At 44.7% G+C, this 24,482-nt stretch overlaps 1 protein-coding gene across 2 annotated transcripts in view; it reads left to right on the forward strand.

Annotated features, from left to right (window-relative positions):
- The first annotated feature begins 626 nt into the window (after positions 1–626).
- Positions 627–24,482, forward strand: part of LOC124596110 (inositol polyphosphate multikinase) — a 352,197-nt gene continuing 328,341 nt past the window's right edge. Inside the window, exon 1 of one of the 2 annotated variants that reach the window (XM_047135125.1) lies at positions 627–720. The gene's annotated coding sequence lies outside the window, so the exon portion shown is untranslated. Of the gene's footprint in view, positions 863–24,482 lie in introns of both variants that reach the window. The other variant, XM_047135124.1, reaches the window with a different exon arrangement.

Raw genomic sequence — 24,482 nt, forward strand, 5'->3', positions numbered from 1 at the left:
GTCAGCGATGGGAAAACTTTGAATGATACATGTGTAACAAATTTGTTTCATTAAAGCCTCAAATGTTGGGGGAAAAACGGCGGAAGCAAAGTTCTACACCTTATATTATACGCAGTGGTGCACGATCTTGCGCATACATCATCATAAAGACGATCATTGTTTTCAATTCCCCTGTTAGACTGGACACTGAGCCTGCCCCAGACTGCACGGGCTCCGTAGCGTGTCGTAGATGGATAAAACGCATGTCATACACTCGCATTGTGTGATTCGTTTGTGGAAACTTACATTCAACCGCAGCTCAATGGCACGTGTCTGTTCTGCCAACTATACTGTACAAGTCACAACAGCGCGTAAGGAGTTCATAGTAAACGGAAATTCCACTATTGCTCTCCCTTTCTTTCGATCCTTATGAATCATGCGTGTAAACTACATATTTGTATGTCCATTACTTTTGCATCGACAACAGAATAACATTTGCCCATTAAGTACCGGACCCCTAAACACTCTGCGAGGATACCTGTTGCGTGACGCCTCTTCGCGCAGATGCCCCGCCCACGTGCCTGCTGCGCTCGTGACGTCGCAGAGGCGAGCGAGCCGATGGAAAGGGCCGCGCCAGGTCGGAAGCGCAGTTCGGCGCAAGTCAGTGGGGGCGTCGTGTCGCTTCGTCTCGCTTCGCGTAGCGTCGCGTGTGCGCGTCACAGCCAGGGCTCTGCCGGCGCGGTGAGTACACACGCAGCGCCGTGAGCGCCCGGTTGCTGTACAGCGTACGTGGTGCATCTGCTGTCTTTTGGAGCAGAAATGACGCGTTGTTACTTAGCGTTTAACAACCAGCCCTCTACCGTTGCACGTCCGTACAGCTCCTGTAAGTTATTTTGGTGTTTCCATTAACAATATTCGGTAATTTATCTATGGTGGAAGGTAAACCTCGCGACACCAGATTTTCGAGTAAGCAACCGAATTTTTCTTCACATTTGTTGAGCCTAGATCTATATTGCTTGGTGTCTGAGACCCAACGAACTGTGGACACGCTGCACCCCCCCCCCCCCCCTCCTCCCTTCGAAAAAGTCGGTTGTTTCTTCCCCCCAACAAAAGTTTTTCATCACAAGTTTAGTCCCGAGACGTTGTCCCTACAGACTGATACAATTTTTTATGAGATCTGAAAACCCTAGTCGCCAAATCCCAAATTACTCTGTAGATTGCATTATCAGACTCTATGACATTGTAATAGTTGGGTCGATTGAGATTTAACTGCCGCATAATCTGGTCAAAAAGTGCAAAAGCCTAGTTAAAGTAAAGCGTCTAATGTACTAAATGTTCTAAGACGTCTCCAATCCCATTTGTACTACTCGGGAAATACGTAAGGGACAGAATTGAAAGAGAACAGCCGGCCGAAGTGGCCGTGCGGTTAAAGGCGCTGCAGTCTGGAACCGCAAGACCGCTACGGTCGCAGGTTCGAATCCTGCCTCGGGCATGGATGTTTGTGATGTCCTTAGGTTAGTTAGGTTTAACTAGTTCTAAGTTCTAGGGGACTAATGACCTCAGCAGTTGAGTCCCATAGTGCTCAGAGCCATTTGAACCATTTTTGAAAGAGAACACTACCGTCTGTGTCGGAAACAACCCCTGTTGTCAGAGGTGGTACACGGCCTGTTTAGTATATAATAGATGTGGTCAGTACGGTTATCGTGCGGGTTGCATAATAGTTCCATACTGTTTATTTTTGGTGGTTGTTATTCTAATAGCTGTTGGTACTTACTACCGAATGCACCGTGTAGTACAGCATCCGCGTGGATGTATTTGATATATGCTGTTTCTTCCATTTATAGGAATTGCATGGCAGTGGGCCTTTAGCTTATCCCGTCTCCACTCTCCTCCTCTCCCCCCCCCCCCCCCTCTCCCTCCGTCTGTCCAACTGAAGAAGCCAAAATACCCTGCTAGCCAACTTTTACAATTACAAGAAAACAATCACATATATTACCGTGAAGCGTTAAAGTTATTCCTAACAGAGGTAAAGAGCATAGGAATCCAGTAGCTGTATCTCTGTAGAAATAACAGGTGATTTCCACAAAAGTATGAATTCTTTTTGCTCACGAATCATCCATTGATAGATAGCGCGACACCGAAACGCGCGCTTCGGTTAAAAAAACTGTAGCACGTAATATCGACTTACTTTAACCACCAAATACGTATTCATGTCTGTTGCGATAACTGCAATGATTAAATATATCTATGTTAATGGTATCTGAGCTTCGTGAGTGTGAAATAACATATAGTGTTAGAGTCCAGACAGTGGGCAACCGATTTCTCTGCACGTGAAGATAACTTGGGACACTGTCGGATTATTATAAAAGGACTTGACTACAAAATAGAATATCTGGTTATTATCGATACGCATTCAAAGATAATTGTGGAACAGTTTAGAATTGCAACGACAGGGAAAACCCTTCGACCAATCGTTGTTTTGTCAGTCAGCCAAGTTTATTTTGTCACACAGGGTATAACAAACTAGAAATGTACCGACCTCTTCTTAATGTGGTTACAAGATGCCGCCTAAAATTATCACGAACCCCATAAAAAGAAAAAATTTCTTTTGCCAGGATTAAGGAACAAGTTGGCTATAAAAGAAGTCTATGGGTTATTTCGAAGTCGTGAATGAACCTGCGAAATGGAACGATGAGTGCGAACTGCCACGTCTGTGGAATTCATAGTTTGGGACGGAATGCTTTCTGCTTTCAGAGTTTTTGCTGACAGTTACGGGGGTACTGACGAATATTCATGTCAATGCTAATACTCCCAATCGACGTCAATAAGCAGTGAGAAACTCAGAACTGAAAGAGGGCAGAAGAGAAGCTATTTCATATCACCAATACGGTTTTTAGCAGCCCAAGGGGAAGTTTTCAGATACTAAGAAACATTACGGGTTAATGTAACTAAGCTGCCTTCTGTTCGCTGATGACTGCTGTTTGCCGATAGTGCAGAAAATCTTGAACAATTTGAAGAAATGAATGGAGCACGTATGAAAGTGGGCCTGAAAAATATTCAGACGGTGTGAACTGGAACTCCACCGACAAAATGTCTGGGATGTTCAGAGACTCTTTAATAGTTTGATATAGGAGACCCGTAGTTTCCGTTGACTCGTTTCAGAATAATAGATTTCATATCCCCATTTCTTTTTGTAGCTGTACTGCTCTGGAACGCCTCAGTAGCTGATTGGTCAACCCGGCTGAGTGCCATGCGGGGGACCCGGGTTCAATACCCGGCCGTGTCGGAGATTTAATCCGGTCGGGTAATGGATGTTGTGATGTGGTCATTATCATCATTTGATCTTCGTCAACGAAGTCGCCTAATACCTCAGATGGGGGATCCCGGCCAAAAATGCCATACGAACATTCCATTTCATTTCATTTTATTTTCATCTGCTCAACAGTGGGGACGGTGTCGGTACGCGCAACGAGTCATGTCTGGAACCCAGCCTGTTCCATTCACGCACACGGGATTCTTTATGTTGACAACGGAAATGCCCAATTTAATGTTCGCCCTCAAGCTTGCTTACACTACTGCTCGGCACTGTTTCGTGTTTGTTTTTACGGCAGTGTTAGTCGCGCTTTAACAGTGATACGCATAGGAACGAATAATTTTTCTGGCGAAGAATTTCTAAAGTTGCAGATGTACTGTGATGTGGTTAACGTCGCTGAAAGGACAGCTCAGCGCTGCGTTATTGTGCCGTTCTTCTATTGCACTCAGTGAACCGATAGAGACGTGTATCAGCAAATCTATGCATATTGTTCTGTATAATCTTTAACGTACTACAAACACTCCCAGGAAAACAAATCAGAGACAGAACCGAGCAGTACTGTATTCAGGCAGTAGGGCGATGTGTAAAGTGAACATTGAGAGGTAGTCAAAAGTTTATCATTTCGAAAAAATTATGTTGCGTAAGTAATGTTTTGATTGTTTATAGGTAGGAGGTGGCTACAATTAAAGTGCAGCTGCTCACGGAGGTCCAGTGTGGGCTGTAATTATCGTATGGCAGCGAAATTTAGTATTATCCTAATGTGTTAACATGGAACCGACTTGCGCTGGAAATTAATTAGTTTCAGGTTGGCCACCAGGTGCAAATCTGGTGCTGTGAATGCCAGAAAGATGTATAGAAATGTTTCCATATGTAACGGATTGGGTATGGGACATGGGCAGAAGAGATCAAACAAGTGATAAAGCTATGTTGATATTATTAACTGCAGAGCCAAATTTGCACCTTGTGGCCAAAATTGGAACTATTTTTTTTTTCCAGTGTAAATCTGTTCCGCATTAACACGTCGGAATTCTAACAAGTTTCGGTGCCAGGATGATTACAGCCCACACCGGACCTCTGTGATTATGTGCACTTCAATTATAATCACTCGGTTCATGTGTGCAGTCCTGGTATACACTGAAATTCCTGCACCACAGCGCTGCAGCACACGCCCTAGGCGAGCCAAATCTGAATGGCGCAGCTCATTGATAAATGGAAATAGGCTCCCTCGTTTTCTACCAGTGTGCTGCGGGACTGTGGAGCGGAGATTTCAATCTGTACCAGAACTGCACGCATCTGCCTACCTACAAACAAAAACGAAAGTGTATTTTTTCGAGAAGATTATGATGAAAACATTAACTACCACTCGTACTGTTGTCAACAGCAGGTATCGTTTCAGACTGGAACGAATTTTTCTCTAAACACATGGCGCATGTCGTTGACATTAACACTGTCGTGCAGACATTTTCAGTGTAGTCCAGATACAAAGATAAAAAAGGTGTTAGAAATCCGGCCACAGGAGACCACAGGTCCCTGATACCAAAATACTCAGAAAATGTCCATGGACAAACTCCAAAATTTTGTCAGTGGAGTTCAGGTTCACCCCGTAGGTAAGATTTAAAATTGTGTAGAATGAATATATCGAAAGTAAAATAGTATGAACGAATAGTGAAGTCGTAAAGGCAGATGAAACGTTTTAATATAGAGCAACTCCAGATAATGACTGCATGAATAGCAAGATAAATAAAAAGAATAAAAATGGCCTGGCGTATTTTTGGTAACATAAGGTGGGCTTCCAAAATTGTGCTTCCGATGGGTCTAGAAAGAAAAATTTACAATCAAAGTGCATCACCAGTTTTGACAAATCGGTGACTCATGGACTTTTGATGTGAAAACCATTCAAAAACCGAGTGTAGCGAAGTGGGCAACGGAGAGATACATATTGGAAATTGTTGCTAGAGGCCGGAAATCAAACAGGTGGCTTAGGGAATACACTGGAGTGAAGACGTAATGGCAAGGGTGCCCATACGATAGTTGGTGGGGAGAGGGGGTTTAGACCTGGGGATACGGTGCATATTCAATATTTTGGGAGACGAATGGCGACTTGTAAAAAGCCATAAAAAATAGCCAGTTCTGACCCGTTAAAAGCGTGATAATACTGACGTTTTAATCATTTCCTTGAAAGAAAACACCTCTCCACACTAGATTTTTTCCTTTCACTGAAAGCTAGGGGGCGGGGGATGGCGCTCCCACCTTCTTCCCCAACCCCCACCCCACCCACCATCCCCTTTAGCTCCCAGGTATGGACGCGCCCTTGCGTAATGGCGACGAAATGAAGGTAGGCTGGACAAGCAGCAAGGTATATGGACCAAGGAAGTTTCCAGAAGAATATATACATACGAAAACCTAATGGAAAGTGGGAACATGAAGTTAGAAAACATGCAGGAACAAGGCGAGCGTACATCTGAAGACTGAAGCATGGAGCAGTCGACAGTGAGCCTTTATCCATAAATGAATGATGATGAATTCGACGTACATAAAGTGTCACTGTTGAAAATAATCTTCTTTTGGTACTACATGAGTCACTCCTCTACACTATGCCAATGCACTGAAGACCGTTTAGCACAACATTCGCTGCCAGAATTGCAGAAACTGTTTCTCGGTGAGCCTAAAAAATTCGTTCACGTGAAATATGTAGAATATGGCGTGTCTTAAAACAGTTGAGCAGTTTTGGCGCTCTGTATGTCGTATTAAGGCAAAGACCCAATCCATTAGCTTCACTCACTGAAGTAATCTGATAAAGTGGTTATTTTGTTCAAACACTTCTAGCAATATTCTCCTTTTCGTCCCAGCGAACTTTGCGCATACTTCAACACTGACACTACACCACTTCGTACACGCGCCAGAAACATTCGTCATATGAAAAACAAAGTAAAAAATATCACAAGTACTCGTAAACTATCAGAGCTTTGTCGGTATGAATGACCGAGTTTGAAACTGATACTAATGCATATATATTCTGCAATCATACTTATTGCTGCAAACTACATATCAACGAAATGAAACACAGCAGTCAACATTGGCTTTTACAACGTTACTGTAAAGATCGTTGTTTGGTAGCTAAAGGTGGCAATAACTATACACAAAACTCTACTGTTTGCTGTCGATACAGAATTGTACTGAAGAGTCTGAACGCCAATACACAGTGCGTGAATAGTGTATTATTTCGCCAGTGTTCCAGAACCTATAGAATAATACCAACAGTGTACCTCCTTATCATCTCTCTTATGCTTTTAGTTCATGTATCAATACTTGAACGTTTTGTATACAGCTTCAAAGATATCGATAAAATCAGATTTTCGTCAAGTTTCCAAAGCCGCAGACGATGTACCATCAGTATCACAACGATGTTCTTTGCAATTTCTTTGTTATTATGCCAGATATATGTTTACTGTAATTTTATTCGTAATGTTATTGCATTTCAGTTTTAATTGCGCGAAATTATTTTTCACTGCAGGACTCCATGGCATACAAACAGATTGAAGCCATATGATGATCTTTATCAGTTGCAATCCTATCGAACAGAAATATTTGATATAATCGGCTGACTTAAAGAGTCGCTTATCTTATCACATAGTAGGATCACCCTTACTGTGTAGTCCATTGCCCTTTACACATTGGTCAGACTGAAACCATGGTGGGTAGTAGCAGGCCATTATTGGCAGCTTATGTAAGGGTGTGTGGGGGGATCACAGTGCAGAATTGAACCTTTAGTGTATAGTTCCACCACTGCAGTGCAAGTTCTTAACTCTCCTGTGAAGTCGCAGGATGCCTGTGTTGTCAAATGGGAAATTTCAACTAATTTGTTAACGTATTTGTTAGGCCTGTGGTATTTCGTGTACTTCTGTGATCTTACGCGCCCATTAGATTTCAAAAAGTTCGCCACTCCCTCGTACTTTTACGGATTTATGGACGGGCCTGCAGGATTCATGGTGTCAAATGCCTCCAGCACTACTTCACACATTAGTCGAGTCCATGTCACGTCGTGTTGCGGCACTTCTGCGTGCTCGCTGGGGCCCTACACGATATTAGGCAAGTCTACCAGTTTCTTTGGCTCTTCAGAGTATTTAACCGAGAGAAACATCGAATAAACGTCTCATTGCTTGTGTTCACCGGGTTTATAACCTAGCAACTTCTTTTTGTTCCCCTGTGGCAAACAAAGCGTGTGCGGACTGCGATCTTGATTACCTCAAGAAACTGAATCCTCCCAAAATAATGTTTTTGAAGTATGAAAATTAGGGTGGAATTGGTCCAAGTGTATAAATTTAAACGTGAACATTGTGAGAAAAAACAGAACCATTTGTACCCAAAATAGTTTTTCTTTCATTGTTTTTGCAAAAACTTGAAAGGCTACACTCGTCTCTGTCAAGACGGAGGACCGACCCGGGTCGAATCCGCGCACCTGGTAATGATACTTGGTCTACTACGCCGATCAGCCGAAGTGTAGTTTTTTTCCCCCTCCATGCACATTTACGCAACGTTTCGAGCTGATCCCCAAAATCTGTCTCAGAATATGTGATAAACCAACAGCTGAAATACGATAGCAGACGAAGATAGTTCAAACGATTCACAGTGACGTGGCGCCAACAACTGTGGTGACCGGAAGGGTATGGCCACCAATTTAAAATAAACTGTTACCAAATCATAAAGTAGAAAAGTGATCGCTGTAACCACTCAATAACGCTCAGAATATTGTCTCTTCGTATAGCTTTTTAACAATGGTGGGAAAGATTGGGTCTGTAGCAACAAATAAATCAATCCTTTTTAGTCTGATTGCTTTCGCTGAAGTAAAGTATTTGAAAGCTGATTTTTGCTGAAAACGGAACGCAGTTTGAGCACAATTTTAAACAGAATATTTGTTACATGGTTACGACGAAAGAAAAAGGAACACATGTATGGTATTGGTTTTAAACGCGGGAGGAAGAAGAGGCAAATGGAGTTTATTATTATTACTCATCATCATGTGAAAGTGATGCTGAAAAAGCTGAACCATTATTAATGTGGTATGAAAGAAGGGCACCTTTACTCTTCGTCTGGTTTCCTAAAGAAGACTGAGATGCGAGTCGAGTATAAAAAGTGTGCATTTGTCTTATCTCGACATCTATAAGGATTACAAGAATTCTCGCTTCACACTGGACAGTGTCACCAGAGAACCTCTCTCACGTTGCCAACGAAGAGACAATTAACAATTCTAGCCATGTGTTTACCATATCTGACCACTTTTTAATTTAAATAAATTGTCGGAGAAAAGTACATGTGGAAAGACGACGTCGATTTTGATCCTATGACGGCATATGCCATTTGCGAGATAGTAAATATACTGATTATAGTTTCAAGGTCGTCCACCAACACACAGCGTAGTAGCATAGCTACCAGAGCGCCACCTGTGTCTATCCTTTAATGGGGAATGCTCACAGCCAGAGGGCTCAGTGTGGCGCAAACATGTGGAGCAAGCAGGCAACCATGCCACGGAGGCGTACTCGTACTCCCTACAGCCAACTGAGCGAATTTGAAAGCGGTCAAGTTGTGGCCTTCCGAGTGGCGGAATGTGCTGCGTCAGGTATCAACGATGTTATCAGTGGTCACGTAGACGAGCTTTTGGACGTCCAAGCTGCACGACGCCGGCCAGCAACGCCGCACTGCAAGGACAGCAGTGGCTGATGGTACAGCTACTACAGCACAGATAAAAGGCCTTGTGCGTCCAGGTGTGTCAACACGAACTGTTGTGAACTAGCTATTAGCAGTGGGACTACAGGCATGCACACCTCCAGTCCGTCTTCCACTCACGCCACAGCATCAATATGCACGGCTCGACTGAGGCCGACAGATGATCACTTGGAAGATAGAATGACGCGGCATGGTCTTCAACGATGAAAGCACTTGGTGTTTCTGGAGGGATGCTAACCAGACCTCGGCTGTGCAGAAAGTTATTAGACCCGTTCTTGTGCCGTTCTTGCAACTGGAATGTGATACGTTGTCCCAACAGGGGAATGCTCGCCCACACTCTATCTGTGAAGCTCAACGTGAACTGTCAGATGTGCAGTAACTTCCCCGACCAGTATGAACTTTGGACTTGTCTTCAATCGAGCACATGCCGATATGATGGGACGAGAAGTGACTTGTGCAACTTGTCAACCAACAACTCTTACAAAACTACATGAACTGGTCGAGCACAACGTGTCCCACGACAGTATTCGCCATCTGTGCAATGGGCTGATGCCAGCGTCAGCGCCCGCATTGCCGCCCGTGGAGGCTACAACATGTACTATTATGGGTGTTTCAGCATGGATTGATACGTGGTACCTCAGAACCGCTTTTGCTATTTATTTGTAAATACAGTCATTTCATGTAATCCATATGCATTGTTGTAACAATAAATCTTAACTGGATTGGATACCTGTAAATGGGTTCATTATCTTTTCACAGCATTGTATTTATAGCCAAAAGACATTCCTTACTTCATCTTTCAGGGACTTCAAAGCATTGTTAAAAAAACCGTAATATTTGCTGCTGATATGGTAATAGTTGAGTAGTGGCTTCCAACTCTCACAGGTGTAGTGTAACTTACCACCATTTGTATGCATTATTTTAATGCTTAATTTTGATTGGCTGGAGCGCCAAGTTCTGCTATCTTACATTTTGAATGGCTGTTTCATTTTTAATACTGAGCTGTGACTGGCTGGAAATAGGGGAGGGAGTTCATAATTTTCTACCAACACAATTGGGCTGGTTTTGCCATTTTGGATTTTTGTTGTTTGGATGTAAAGGATGAGAGGGGAGTGTGGTGTGGCTTGATGTGAATGATTATTTTACTGATGAGACTGGTGATGGTTGGGTAGGCCAAGTGACGCCATTGCTCCTGTAAGTAGGCAACCAGCGAGGCTGTTAACTGACGCTAGCCACACGGGATATGTTCCAGAATCCTCATTATCATCCTACCAGTGGCAATCTGTAGTTACCAGCTATGAGTTTCATTTCTATTTATAGCGGTCAGATTGACGCTGATGTATTCATAAAACCTGGTGATTTGTCACAAGAACCAGTGAGTCTCAAGTCCCATATCTCTTCCTCTCCTAGGATCATAGTATGAAGGTCTACTGGATATGACAAGGCTGATTTGGTAATTGTCGAAGATAGACGAATTCTCGTTTTCTAGGTGGCAAATATGGTAAACTCTGTAGTACCCTTTACGACCAGGATACGAAATGCCATATTTCAGCTGGATAATGTAAATTCACACACTGCAACGCCTTGAAGACTGAATCTGTCGATCCTTGACTGGCCTGGCCCATCCTCTGATTTATAACTGACAGAGCACGTCTGGGATGAGAGAGAAGACATATACTTTCATATCAGCTTCCAACCAACAATCTTCTTAAACTGACTCCATGTTGTTTCAGGAAAGGCAAGAAATTCATGCCACAACGAGTACAAAAGTGTATTCGTGGCCGTAGGGGTCACGCGTCATATTGATGGACGTAAGTTCCGAATGGAATGAAAATTTAATAATTTTATACCTGTCATGTGATTAGCGTCTCGAGAAAGTTTGATAATTATCAAACTTACGCTTCATGAACTAATATTTTTCATTTGCGTCAGTGTAAAATTGGTCTGTGGTGTGCTAGAACACTCACACTGCCATGTTCAGTCCTCAAACGTATATTAAGAAGACAATGAAGATAATCTGATTCGCATTGTTGAGAATCTTGTCCGACGTACTGGTAGAAGGCCGTTCAACTCGCCTGTACACATGAGTGATATGGGAGAGTACCGAATTCATCGGCGTTCTGTGCTAGTATTCAATTTCATACGAGCGAAGTTGCTCCAATGTATGAATAAATTCACTTAATTCATAATGTGAAGCATGGCATACCACCGATAGAATAGTTATAGTGTGAGGTAGCAAATATTCTACTTCTGGGGCTGTGGACACTCTTTGAAACAACGGGATAATCGACGGGATCAGGAGAAGCTTATTTACACAATAGAACCAGACATATTCGTTACCTCTTGCTTAAAGCTCGTAGGAGTGGGAAGAGGGAGGGCAGGACAAAATTTAGTTGCTTCATGAGGAATCCGGAACTAGAACATCAAACTAGTAGAACATCAAACCAAACTGTTTGCAGTCGACTTTGTCGAGGTGGCAACCATGTAATTAGACATCTAGCATATGCTCCCTAATAACACAACACAACGTAGTGATCGAGGAAACAGCTGGGAGTTAAATCGTGCGTGACATTGCGACAGAAAAGGTGGCATGAATTTCTCTGACGGGTCGAAATTTTGTTTCGAGCCTGAAAAACCGCGTTTACACCCGGAGAGAGCGTGTAATGGTGTCACATTCGTCCTCGAAACCTTTCACTATTCTGGGAGCGGAGAGGACTATCAGTGAACAACGTGCGGACGTCGACATTGTCTGGAAGGGTTCTTTTAACGCTCGAAATTATAGGGACGAGCCGCTGCGAACTTTTACTCAGTCGTTTGCTGTACCACTAGCGATTCTTTTCGTTAAGTGGAACACAATGCTCTCCCTCACAGAGCTCTAACGTCCTGTTAGAAACTGTGGTTATCATTTGAATTTTCTTTGCAGGCCAGTCATATTGAACATGATCGGGGTTTGTTTAGACGGCATATTGTACCTTGGGCAGAATCTCACAATCCTATTTGTAATGAAGATTGCTCTTCTTAAGAAGTTCAAAATAAGATTAATTCCGTGGCACTAAGGCGGAAACAGTCTTAGCCATGTTAGGTGACAATAATTACCATTGTTTCGCTTGATTTGGCACCATTGGTACAACAGTTGTCTTCTGACTTGTTAGCACTGACATCAATGTTGGACAATTTCTTGCACCATAGCTGGTGGTATTAGATAAGTTTGAGCTAAAAGCTTTTCATTGCGTAATATTTGATATCTTGTCTGATACCCTAATTATTTTGAGCAGTGTGCTTGAGACAATCTTAACACGCGATAGGAATTCTCCGGATACACATCAGATAAAAGAAATGTGTACTTCATCATAAATTTTTTTTTCAATTAAAACGGTTGTTTTAGTTGTGTAGTTACTGTGTGATAGACTTACGATGAGGGAATTGAAAATTAATGAAAACGTTTCTTGGCAATAAACCACTAGAGTTTTCAAATGGTTCAAATGGCTCTGAGCACTATGGGACTTAACATCTGAGGTCATAAGTCCCCTAGAACTTAGAACTACTGAAACCTAACTAAGCTAAGGACATCACACACATCCACGCCCGAGGCAGGGTTCGAACCTGCGACCGTAGCGGTCGCGCGGTTCCAGACTGAAGCGCCTAGAACCGCTCGGCCACTCCGACCGTCACTAAAGTTTTACGGTAATGTGCAGGGTGTTATTTCAAGCTTTAATTTCCATCTAGTTAGTCTGCTTCCGTAGCTGAGTGGTCAGCATAGTGGCTGCCATGTGCAGGATCCCGGTTCGATTCCCGCTACTATCATGGACTGTTCCTTGGTGGGAGTACAGGTGCGGGGTGCACTAAGCCTCGTGATGTCAGCTGAAGAACTACTTCACCGAACAGTAGTGGTTCCATGGTGTGTAAAGTCTGTAAAACGGCTGGGAGAGCGGTGTGCTGACCACATGCCCCTTCATACCGCTTCAGCAGGAAGCCGCAAGACAGAGGCTGACACGGCTGCCGATAGACATCTCTTGGGTCCTTACGGCCTGGACGGGGAGGTTCGTTTATTGATGTTAAAAGTCTATTCAGTTTCAGAGGTGGATGTAACACAAAATCACCTACTTGTCTTTGCACAATATTCGAAGTGCTCCGCAAAACTAACTGCAGCGTAAGCTAATCGTATGAAATGAGAAAAAAAAGTACGATGACCTTGTTGATGTAAGTGTTTAAAGCTTGTGAAATAGTGCAATTAAGATGGAGTGTCGTGGATAGCATTATACAAAGTTGGCGTGAAAAAAATGCTGCTTGTTTGTTAGACAGTTCTTCGATTTCATGCAGAAGTGTGCTCGTAAAGTGAACTAAACTAAAAAAATGTGAAGTTGTATCGTGAGTGGTCAAAGCGAGACCATTACAGGTGCTAAATGCCATCAACTGAGTTTCTCCCTTTGTTTCTCTGCCGTCATTTTATAAGAAGGATAATCTGTGCTTGTAACGAATTGAAGAAAGTGACGATTTCTTTCAGTGCATACAGTGGAACGCTTTCAGCAGTTGTCACCGTGGATATTTCGCAGTGCACAGTGATTTTCTTGTCAGTTGCTCTGAACCGGCTTCCAAGGCGACACGAAAGATTGCCCTACATAGGTCGGCAACAATTTTGCAGTTAGTGACGTTATTCTTGATTTCTGGCGTCTGCACGTAATGGAGCTTGGGCCCGTCGTGGCTTTGACGTTTGTTTCTAAGCCCAGTTGCCCTTCTTTTCGTGACAGACGCCATTACACGCGCGCGCGGCTGTGTGTGTGTGTGTGTGTGTGTGTGTGTGTGTGTGTGTGTGTGTAGAGAGAGAGAGAGAGAGAGAGAGAGAGAGAGAGAGGGTATTTTATTTCGAGAGTAGAGACGCTTGTTAAAACTTCCGGCTGGTATTCGTGAGGGTAGGTTTATGTCTGTATAGTTCTTGAACAAGGGTAAAAATTTGTACAGGGCCAATTGAAATCATACCTAGAGCTTCTGATGCAACACACAACCGACTATTTTTTTAAATATAAATATTCGCTATTTTTTGGGGGGGGGAGGGGGGGGGGGCACATGTAGCCGGGCAGTCTGACACGCCTTTTTCGTCAGCGGATTTGAATTCTGCTTCGGGAACTGGCGTTAAATTTAACTTATCGTTCAAAAAAGCGCAATTGTCACTGCAGCTGTCTTACGGAGCATGACAAAACCCAAAACGACTTGGTACTACACGTAATTTACTTATTTTGTCGTCTAGTGTGGGTGTAATTGTTCTAATTAAAACGCTTTATTGTTATTTATCAACGCGATGTAGAAAATATGTGTAGACAACAATATCTTTCAACGGCGAAACTGTTGTTTCAGTAAGTGTTTTACAATTCTGGAGGCACATTCTCAAGCATTTCTTCTTTTTAAAATTTTCTTATTTATGTTTACATGGATATCATAGGTCGGAATAGACAGATGCAAAGTTTTAATTTAGTCTTAACATGTGTGGTAGGTGGGAGGACCCGAGACTGCTTCGGTTCTTCGCGGAAACCTTGGCAGATATGTGGCTGCCCCAATGCAAAACCACGGAGGTGAACCAGTGGTTTTTACGGAAGGCGTATTTATTTACGTTCCCTCCGACATTCTTCACTGGTAAAGCGGCCCCTAGACTGTTGATAAAATTACGCAGTATTTCCTGATGCGCGGTAATACTGAACGTGTAATGGTAAGACGAGAGGTTGCGAAATAATGTCGAGAACATCAAGAACTTTTGAAATGTACTGCGCTGCCCGGAAATATTGTGCCTTCTGTGGGCAGTATTGACAATTTCCGCGTGCTAGCGTCTCCGGGCATATTTGTATCCGCTGTTTGTTGCTTTTGTCCCCGGCGTTTAATGTGGAAAGCTGAAAATGAATATAACACAAGGAGTAAGAGCATTTTTCAAATGGTTCAGATGGCTCTGAGCACTATGGGACTTAACATCTGAGGTCATCAGTCCCCTAGAACTTAGAACTACTTAAACCTAACTAACCTAAGGACGTCAGACACATCCATGCCCGAAGCAGGATTCGAACCTGCGACCGTAGCAGTCGCGCGCTTCCGAACTGAAGCGCCTAGAACCGCATGGTCACCGCGGCCGGCCAAAGAGCATTTTTATTAGAGTATATTGAGTTCTGTAAATCAATGCTAGTATTGTGAGACGTGGCGGTAGATAATTACAAAAACAGAACCTGTGTGCAATTTAAACGTTTTCTCAGCAAGAATTGTGCTGCCCACTGCCCAGCGTACTACAGCTTTGGAGTACGTTTCCAGTTGCCAAGCCCTATCACTCGCACACAGTGAGGCACCTATTATCGGTATCGCAGCAAAACTCTATAGAAAGCCCGGACATGTACTTTTTTCTGTCAATCCATCACTTTTGTTGCGCAGTGGTATTAGCATGAGACGACATGGGTAACTTACTTTCTGAAGTCCCTACGTAAAATAACTTCTGCCGTCATCAGTCACGATTTTGTTTTATTTATTTCTTGCACCTTGCGTTTCGGGAAATAAACCCCTTATCGAGTACGTTTCTTGTGTAATATGGCATTTATGCCTGATGTTTCCAATGTGGGAACTGCTGCGTTATTCTGTTGCCTTTACTGAAACATATAAACACAAGCAATTTCGTGCTTAATGATGGATCTTTCTGTATAGTTAATGAAGAATTTGAAAAACACCTTGTACTCACGGTTTTCTTATGCAGATACATAAAGAAACAAAACAGACATCGTCTGAACATGCCTTGAAGGCCCAAGGGTACCGACCGGCCGCCGTGTCATCCTCAGACCTTAGGCGTCATCGGATACGGATACGGAGGAGTATGTGGGCAGCACATCGCTCTCCTGGCCGTTGTCAGTTTACTGCTACTTCTCAATCAAGTAGCTCCTCAATTGGCCTCACAAGGGCTGAGTGCACCCCGCTTGCCAACAGCACTCGGCGGACCTGGACGGTGACTCGCCAAAGTGCTAGCCAAGCCTGACAGCGCTTAACTTCGGTGGTCTGACGGGAGCCGGCATTACTACTACAGCAAGGCTGTTGGCTGTGCAGATACATACATACAGATATTTTACAAGGATAGCATACATACTACATTGAGGTATGAATGTGGCGTTTTTCCAGTTAGGCATTTATTTGCTTTAACTTTTTCTTCGTTTCACTACTACATAGTTTGTTTTCTAAGCCATTATCCCGTGTTTAGCTATAAAAAGGTGCAATAAGTATAAAATGGCAATGTATTCGCAGTGTGTTTCAAAACAAATATAAACATGTAATATGAATACGTTATACGATGCATAGTAAACAGTAATCAGTTGTAGTATAAACTACTTGTCACAACCATTGGCACATCAACTGTATGTCAGTGGGACACTCGGACCCTCTCCGTTTCAGAGTCGGGGGGGGGGGGCAGTTACGGTTTCTCCCCCACCCCGTCTTCTGCCCTTGAAGTTCACTTACAGTCAAAATATCCACGGGTGTGCTGCCGGTCTCTAGTGTCCAACGGGCACAATATTTCGGCGATCATACATGTCGCCATCATCAGGTGAACTGACGGACTGAGCTCCTGTGAACGTGCCGGCACGGAGATCCGTACGCTATGGCTGCTCAGAGGGAACTGGGTTCGGTCGCGGCGGCGGCCGATTTAAATACCCTCCGCCCGCGGCGCGCTCCCTCCGCCGTCCGCGCCCCGCGCCACGGTCGCGCGGTGGAACAGATTGCGACGGCGTCTGAGATGACGTCGGAGTGATGGCTCTGTCCGCCGTGGTCGTCACAACTATACGTTTGCTCGATTTACTCTTGATTAACCCGATCGCTGGTTCCCAAGCCTTGCTAAGATTATAGCCACAGTCACGGTTTATGAGGTCGTCATTGGTGCGAATTTCGATGGCCTCTCTAACAACGCTGTCCCAGTATCTCGACGTCTGTACCAGAATCCTCGTGCGGTCATATTCCATGGCGTGATTTTCCGACAAACAATGTTCAGCGACCGCCGACTTGCTCGGATACATCAGGCGAGTGTGCCTCTGGTGTTCACGGCATCGATCCTCGACGGTACGCATCGTCTGACCAATATACGACTTGCCACATTGACACGGAATCTGGTACACGCCGGCCTTCCTCAAACCGAGGTCATCTTTGGCGCTCCCCACCAGTGCACGAGTTTTATTTGGAGGACAAAACACAGTTCCGACCCGGTGTTTCTTCAGAATGCGAGCGATTTTCCCCGAGAGTGCGCCTGTGTATGGAATAAATGCAGTGCCTACCTCCTCCCTCGTGACTTCATCCATCTCAAGAGGTTGTGCTGCAGTGGTTGGGCGGAGAGCACGTTGAATCTGCCACTCTGAGTACCCATTTTTCCGAAATACAGTTCTCAGATGTTCCAATTCCTGGGGTAGACTCTCTGCGTCAGAGATAGTGCGCGCCCTATGTACTAGAGTTTTAAGTACCCCATTCCTCTGTGAAGGGTGGTGGCAGCTGTCTGCGTGCAAATACAGATCAGTGTGCGTAGTCTTCCGATACACCCCATGACCTAGGGTGCCGTCAGCCCTTCTCTTGACCAAGACGTCAAGGAAAGGTAATTTACCCTCCGTTTCAGTCTCCATAGTGAATTTGATGTTGGGGTGTATGGAGTTTAGATGTGTAAGGAAGTCAAGGAGTTTATCCATACCATGTGGCCAGATGACGAACGTGTCGTCCACGTAACGGAAAAAGTAAGTAGGTCTCCATACGGATGACGACAGGGCTTCCTCCTCGAAGTTCTCCATGTACAAATTCGCTACCACCGGTGAGAGTGGACTACCCATGGCGACTCCCTCCGTATGTTCGTAGTATTCTCCATTAAAAAGAAAATACGTGGAAGTCAAGACATGCCTAAAAAGTTCAGTGGTCTTCTCGTCAAACTTCTGACTAATCAATTCTAGTGACTCTCGCAGGGGTACCCTCGTAAACAAGGAAACGACGTCAAAACTCACCATGATATCTGACTCATCCAACCTGAAGCTGTCAAGGCGTTTAACAAAATCCACGGAATTACGGATGTGATGAGGGCATTTACCCACATAAGGACTTAATAATCCCGTCAGGTATTTGGCCAACAAATATGTTGGTGCCCTGATGTTGCTGACAATGGGGCGTAATGGTATCCCCTCTTTGTGAACCTTCGGGAGTCCATATAGTCTAGGCGGTACCGGACCTTGGGGTAACAATTTCTTAGCGTCACCCTCCGGTAAATCTGCGTCCTTGAGAAGCGCCCTCGTCTTGTTCTCCACCTTCTTTGTAGGGTCAACGCTGATCTTCCGGTAGGAATCGTCATTTAGCAGGCTCTGCATCTTATCAGTGTAGTCCTTATGGGAGACAACAACTGTAGCATTGCCTTTGTCAGCCGGTAAGACAACAATTTCAGAGCGCTCCCTCAGATCACGAATGGCCGCCCTCTCTTTACTGCTGATATTTGACTTCATCGGCTTGGATTTCGTCAACGCACGACAAGTTTCACGACGTATTTCCTCGGCTGATTCTGGCGGAAGTCGAGCTGCAACCTGTTCAACAGCACTAACAATTTCTGCGACTGGAGTGAACTTGGGGGTGGGAGCGAAGTTGAGACCTTTCTGCAAAACCGAGACTGCATCATCACTCAACACCATGCCACTCAAATTGATGACAGTCTTGCACGGAACCTGCAGAGATGGTTTGTCAAGGAGACGTGAGAACTTAGCTGTTTGACGTCCCGTAGCCTTCTTATGGGCGGAATCAGCTGACACCCAGGTGACACCATCAATCCAATCCCAGGAACAAGAAGTAAACTTACTAGCCAGTTGCAAATGTAGTTTGAGTAATTCCTGTGAGATAAACTCAAGGCTCCGGCGGGTGAATTGCGCTCTCTCACGTACCAATGCGAGGCTGGCTCGTTTCTTGATTCTCTTAGCTGCTGCAGAATCGATGTAATGCATAACCTTAGCAAAATTTAGAACAACATTCTCGGAACGACATCTCTTTAGAAAGGCAAGAGTACTTAGCAAACGACATCTACGGTGGCGCAACTTTTCAAATAAGATGCAGAGCCTGCTAAATGACGATTCCTACCGGAAGATCAGCGTTGACCCTACAAAGAAGGTGGAGAACAAGACGAGGGCGCTTCTCAAGGACGCAGATTTACCGGAGGGTGACGCTAAGAAATTGTTACCCCAAGGTCCGGTACCGCCTAGACTATATGGACTCCCGAAGGTTCACAAAGAGGGGATACCATTACGCCCCATTGTCAGCAACATCAGGGCACCAACATATTTGTTGGCCAAATACCTGACGGGATTATTAAGTCCTTATGTGGGTAAATGCCCTCATCACATCCGTAATTCCGTGGATTTTGTTAAACGCCTTGACAGCTTCAGGTTGGATGAGTCAGATATCATGGTGAGTTTTGACGTCGTTTCCTTGTTTACGAGGGTACCCCTGCGAGAGTCACTAGAATTGATTAGTCAGAAGTTTGACGAGAAGACCACTGAACTTTTTAGGCATGTCTTGACTTCCACGTATTTTCTTTTTAATGGAGAATACTACGAACATACGGAGGGAGTCGCCATGGGTAGTCCACTCTCACCGGTGGTAGCGAATTTGTACATGGAGAACTTCGAGGAGGAAGCCCTGTCGTCATCCGTATGGAAACCTACTTGCTTTTTCCGTTACGTGGACGACACGTTCGTCATCTGGCCACATGGTATGGATAAACTCCTTGACTTCCTTACACATCTAAACTCCATACACCCCAACATCAAATTCACTATGGAGACTGAAACGGAGGGTAAATTACCTTTCCTTGACGTCTTGGTCAAGAGAAGGGCTGACGGCACCCTAGGTCATGGGGTGTATCGGAAGACTACGCACACTGATCTGTATTTGCACGCAGACAGCTGCCACCACCCTTCACAGAGGAATGGGGTACTTAAAACTCTAGTACATAGGGCGCGCACTATCTCTGACGCAGAGAGTCTACCCCAGGAATTGGAACATCTGAGAACTGTATTTCGGAAAAATGGGTACTCAGAGTGGCAGATTCAACGTGCTCTCCGCCCAACCACTGCAGCACAACCTCTTGAGATGGATGAAGTCACGAGGGAGGAGGTAGGCACTGCATTTATTCCATACACAGGCGCACTCTCGGGGAAAATCGCTCGCATTCTGAAGAAACACCGGGTCGGAACTGTGTTTTGTCCTCCAAATAAAACTCGTGCACTGGTGGGGAGCGCCAAAGATGACCTCGGTTTGAGGAAGGCCGGCGTGTACCAGATTCCGTGTCAATGTGGCAAGTCGTATATTGGTCAGACGATGCGTACCGTCGAGGATCGATGCCGTGAACACCAGAGGCACACTCGCCTGATGTATCCGAGCAAGTCGGCGGTCGCTGAACATTGTTTGTCGGAAAATCACGCCATGGAATATGACCGCACGAGGATTCTGGTACAGACGTCGAGATACTGGGACAGCGTTGTTAGAGAGGCCATCGAAATTCGCACCAATGACGACCTCATAAACCGTGACTGTGGCTATAATCTTAGCAAGGCTTGGGAACCAGCGATCGGGTTAATCAAGAGTAAATCGAGCAAACGTATAGTTGTGACGACCACGGCGGACAGAGCCATCACTCCGACGTCATCTCAGACGCCGTCGCAATCTGTTCCACCGCGCGACCGTGGCGCGGGGCGCGGACGGCGGAGGGAGCGCGCCGCGGGCGGAGGGTATTTAAATCGGCCGCCGCCGCGACCGAACCCAGTTCCCTCTGAGCAGCCATAGCGTACGGATCTCCGTGCCGGCACGTTCACAGGAGCTCAGTCCGTCAGTTCACCTGATGATGGCGACATGTATGATCGCCGAAATATTGTGCCCGTTGGACACTAAAGACCGGCAGCACACCCGTGGATATTTTGACTATCAAATACGCCGGGAGAAACTCAAGAATCACATTCACTTACAGGTTTGTATGATCCAGAGCCAGCGCTAGCGGTAAGAATTATGCTGCACGTCATCCAATATCTGATTATTATTTTGGTTACAGCATTTTTCCTCATGACTGAACCACAAAAAGTGTGTGAAATCTTATGGGACTTAACTGCTAAGGTCAGCAGTCCCTAAGCTTACACACTACTTAACCTAAATTATCCTAAGGACAAACACACACACACACGCTTGCCCGAGGGAGGACTCGAACCTCCGCCGGGACCAGCCGCATAGTCCATGACTGCAGCGCCTGAGACCGCTCGGCTAATCCCGCGCGGCTGAGTGAACCAAACTGACGCATCCTTGAAGCTACTATCTTTCAGACAATGCTCAACATCTTATAATGCCAGTTACATTTAGTCCTGTCCTGTCACAAGTTTCCAGAAATGAATGGAATACATTGTAAATTGAAATGGTTTGTGTCTTACCCATGGCTACATTAGGAAGAAAAGAGTGACAGTGTTGTATGCTACGACTGCATTATGTGTATCCACACAGTGAGTAATGGAAGACCATAGAAAGAAACGGCTTTCCTTAAAGACGGAGTCTGTAACCGGGAAAAGCTACGTAAAACAAATTAGACGAGGTGAGTCTTTTTCATCGAAAGTCTGTCTCATTTACTCAGCAAGGTATAAATAGCACACCTGTGATAGCCCAAGTCGCGCAACATCTGCTTGCCGATCGGGAGAGAGCTAGAACAGCTTTACTAGTAATTTATCAGCTGACTCGGATTTGAGTCGAACTGGGAAAGTAGTGAGAGGTCATGAATTGATCATTGTACATTTCTCCATGAGAGGAAGAACAATTTAAAAGGACGTAAAACCTGGTTGAAGCGCTGCGCAACGGCTGGCATCATTGATGCAAAACGGTACAGGAAATTATGGCTCGCGTGATCCAGCGAGACACTTTGCATCAAATAAAAATGTCTCCATGTACGGCAGATTCAACGACGGGCGTGGCTAGCCAGGAGCAGTTCACTCCTTGTATACATTGCGTCAGCCCTGAGACGGTCGAAGTAAAAGAACTTTTTCTGGAGTTATGGAGACCACCCAATACAATGGCACAAACGCTGGCAACTACCGTTAGATACAACCTCTTAAGACTCTCACATGGAGTTGAGTTTCTGTGTGGCCATTGGTTCTAAGGTGCAGCTAATACGTCGTGGTGGGACAACGGTGAGGAAGAAATCCTTCTTCAAGGCCAGCCAAAGAGCTATTGCAGTAATAATTGTTTGGATCTTGCACTACAGGAAGTTTCAAAAAGCTGTGATCCATCGTGTGGTGTCTTGCTAAATGTAGTTCTGGAATCCACAAAAAGGAAAAGTGTGTACGCATATGTTGTACTACCATCTGGTGCCGATGAGACGAATTCAAATCCGAAAGTTAAACGGCAGATACCAACGTGTCCAATCGTGAGGACTATCTGGGCAAAATCTCTCAAAAGTTTCAGCGAAAACTATGACCTGAGTCACATGAGGGGGCTGTGATAGCCGCTAAGCAAGTATTAGAACTTCCTGAATGAATGGCCACTTCTCTACAGAATCCAAACTTTAATGCAGCGGGAATGAAATGTTCCGCTGATGTTCTAAAGCCAGCTCTTATGAATCTTAGGACTGTGGAAGCACCTGATTTGCTATTACAGAAAACCAGAGATTATTCATAGCATCTAAATGAGGAAGACGCAAATATATCATGGCCAAGAAAAATTTATTGAAACACACAGAAACTTTGTCTCTACCTGAAGAATAGCATCATGACCGAAGAGTTAAGAAAGACGTGTTTGAAATTCTTCGTCTCTTTCTGCATGTAACTGATCTAAGGTTCAACCAGGAGGACCTAAAGCGGCTATTGCATCTTGAAGACATACTTGCTACAAACTCCCAAACGAATCCTACAGCTACCTGACTTTCGGAAGAATTTCTTGGAGGAGGGGGGAGGACGAGATTAGTGTTAAACGTCCCGTCGACAAACAGTTTCTTCAAGTATACACTGCAAACTTTAACCTGTACAGGCTTCATGCACAGCTCGAAATGCGGCGAACCATTACGATTGATGTACAATGTAATCCTCTATTGGATGACACCTTATTGATGAACTTGATAGGGTTACCCAGGAAGTTTCTCGCCTGATCTTTCTGATTATGCCATCCGGCGCAGAGCGTATCTGTTCTCACCACTATGGAACAAAGAAAGAGTGGGAGCCATATATATGCGACAAGGAAAGTCTGCCTTCTTAGTTACAGCATCAGCGCAAAACCTTTCGCAAGGACGGCTGCTCAAAGATACAAATAAGACGACCTCTCCAGCTGAGAAGTAAGAAGAAAGCACACAATCCAGAAGAAGAAACCAAACATCTGGCATCCCTTCCGTACACAAGACCGCCCACAGCCAAGATTGCCATGATCATGGTGAGCGACATCATAAAAACCATTATCCGCTCAACGGTTAAAGTCAAGAATATGCTTGGTCGATCGAAGACCAACTAGGGTAAGGCCTCGCCTACGACTGAGCGGTCAACCGGCTGGCGGTAAAGCAGTAGAGCGGTGAGTGGCGCCAGCTACGATAAGAGCGGCAGCGCGGTATTTTCCATCAGTTCCTAACGTGGCGTCATCACGTGACCTAACTAAGCTCCTCCTTTCGAGTAAAACCAACTGTTTTTGGAAACGTGTTGCTGAACGACAAGAGGAGTCTTAAAATTCAACCCATTAGTAGGAGCTGAAAAGCTTACAACAAGAATGTCAATCCGAACATTCGATTGCATACAGCAGAAAATAGCTCCTCGCTTGACGAAGAAAAGACCAGGCCTTCCACTTCAACTGACACTAGAAGCGGATCTCGTTGTAACACTGAGGCATGTAAAATACATTTATTAAATTACAGACGCTTTACTTAAAACTGTTTGATAAATAAGGAATTTCTTTCCAATTCTATATTTACTGTGCTTAGCTCGTGGTCTCGCGGTAGCGTTCTCGCTTCCCGCGCACGGGGTCTCAGGGATTTTCTCTGCCTCGAGATGTATGGGTGCTGTGTGTCCTTCATCATCATTGACTCGCAAGTCGCCGGCGCCAACTAAAAAGGACTTGCAATACGGCGGCCGAACTCCCCCGCATGGGTCCTCCCGGCCAACAATGCCATACCATCATTTCATTTCAATATTTACTGTTCGTAAGTTAATAAACACTTCGGCTTACGTATAATATGCATATGTGTTTTGAAAGTAAACATAGAAAATAATCAATTTATTTTACTGAATATTTAAATACCGACATTATCATTTGGTTCATAAGGCAGTTCGCTCCCAAAATAGGTTTTTCTGGTCCAGTATAACTACTACTCGTTGACGATGATTCATAGTGTGGAGGATATTGCTGATGTGCCTTCCTCGTTTTGCGTTCTCTTATAGCCTCCACCACGCAGATCATCCAAACGACTCACATGTGAAAGGAAACTTAAAAAGAAATG

Source organism: Schistocerca americana, chromosome 2 (assembly GCF_021461395.2).
Source record: "Schistocerca americana isolate TAMUIC-IGC-003095 chromosome 2, iqSchAmer2.1, whole genome shotgun sequence".
Taxonomy (NCBI): Eukaryota; Metazoa; Arthropoda; class Insecta; order Orthoptera; family Acrididae; genus Schistocerca; species Schistocerca americana.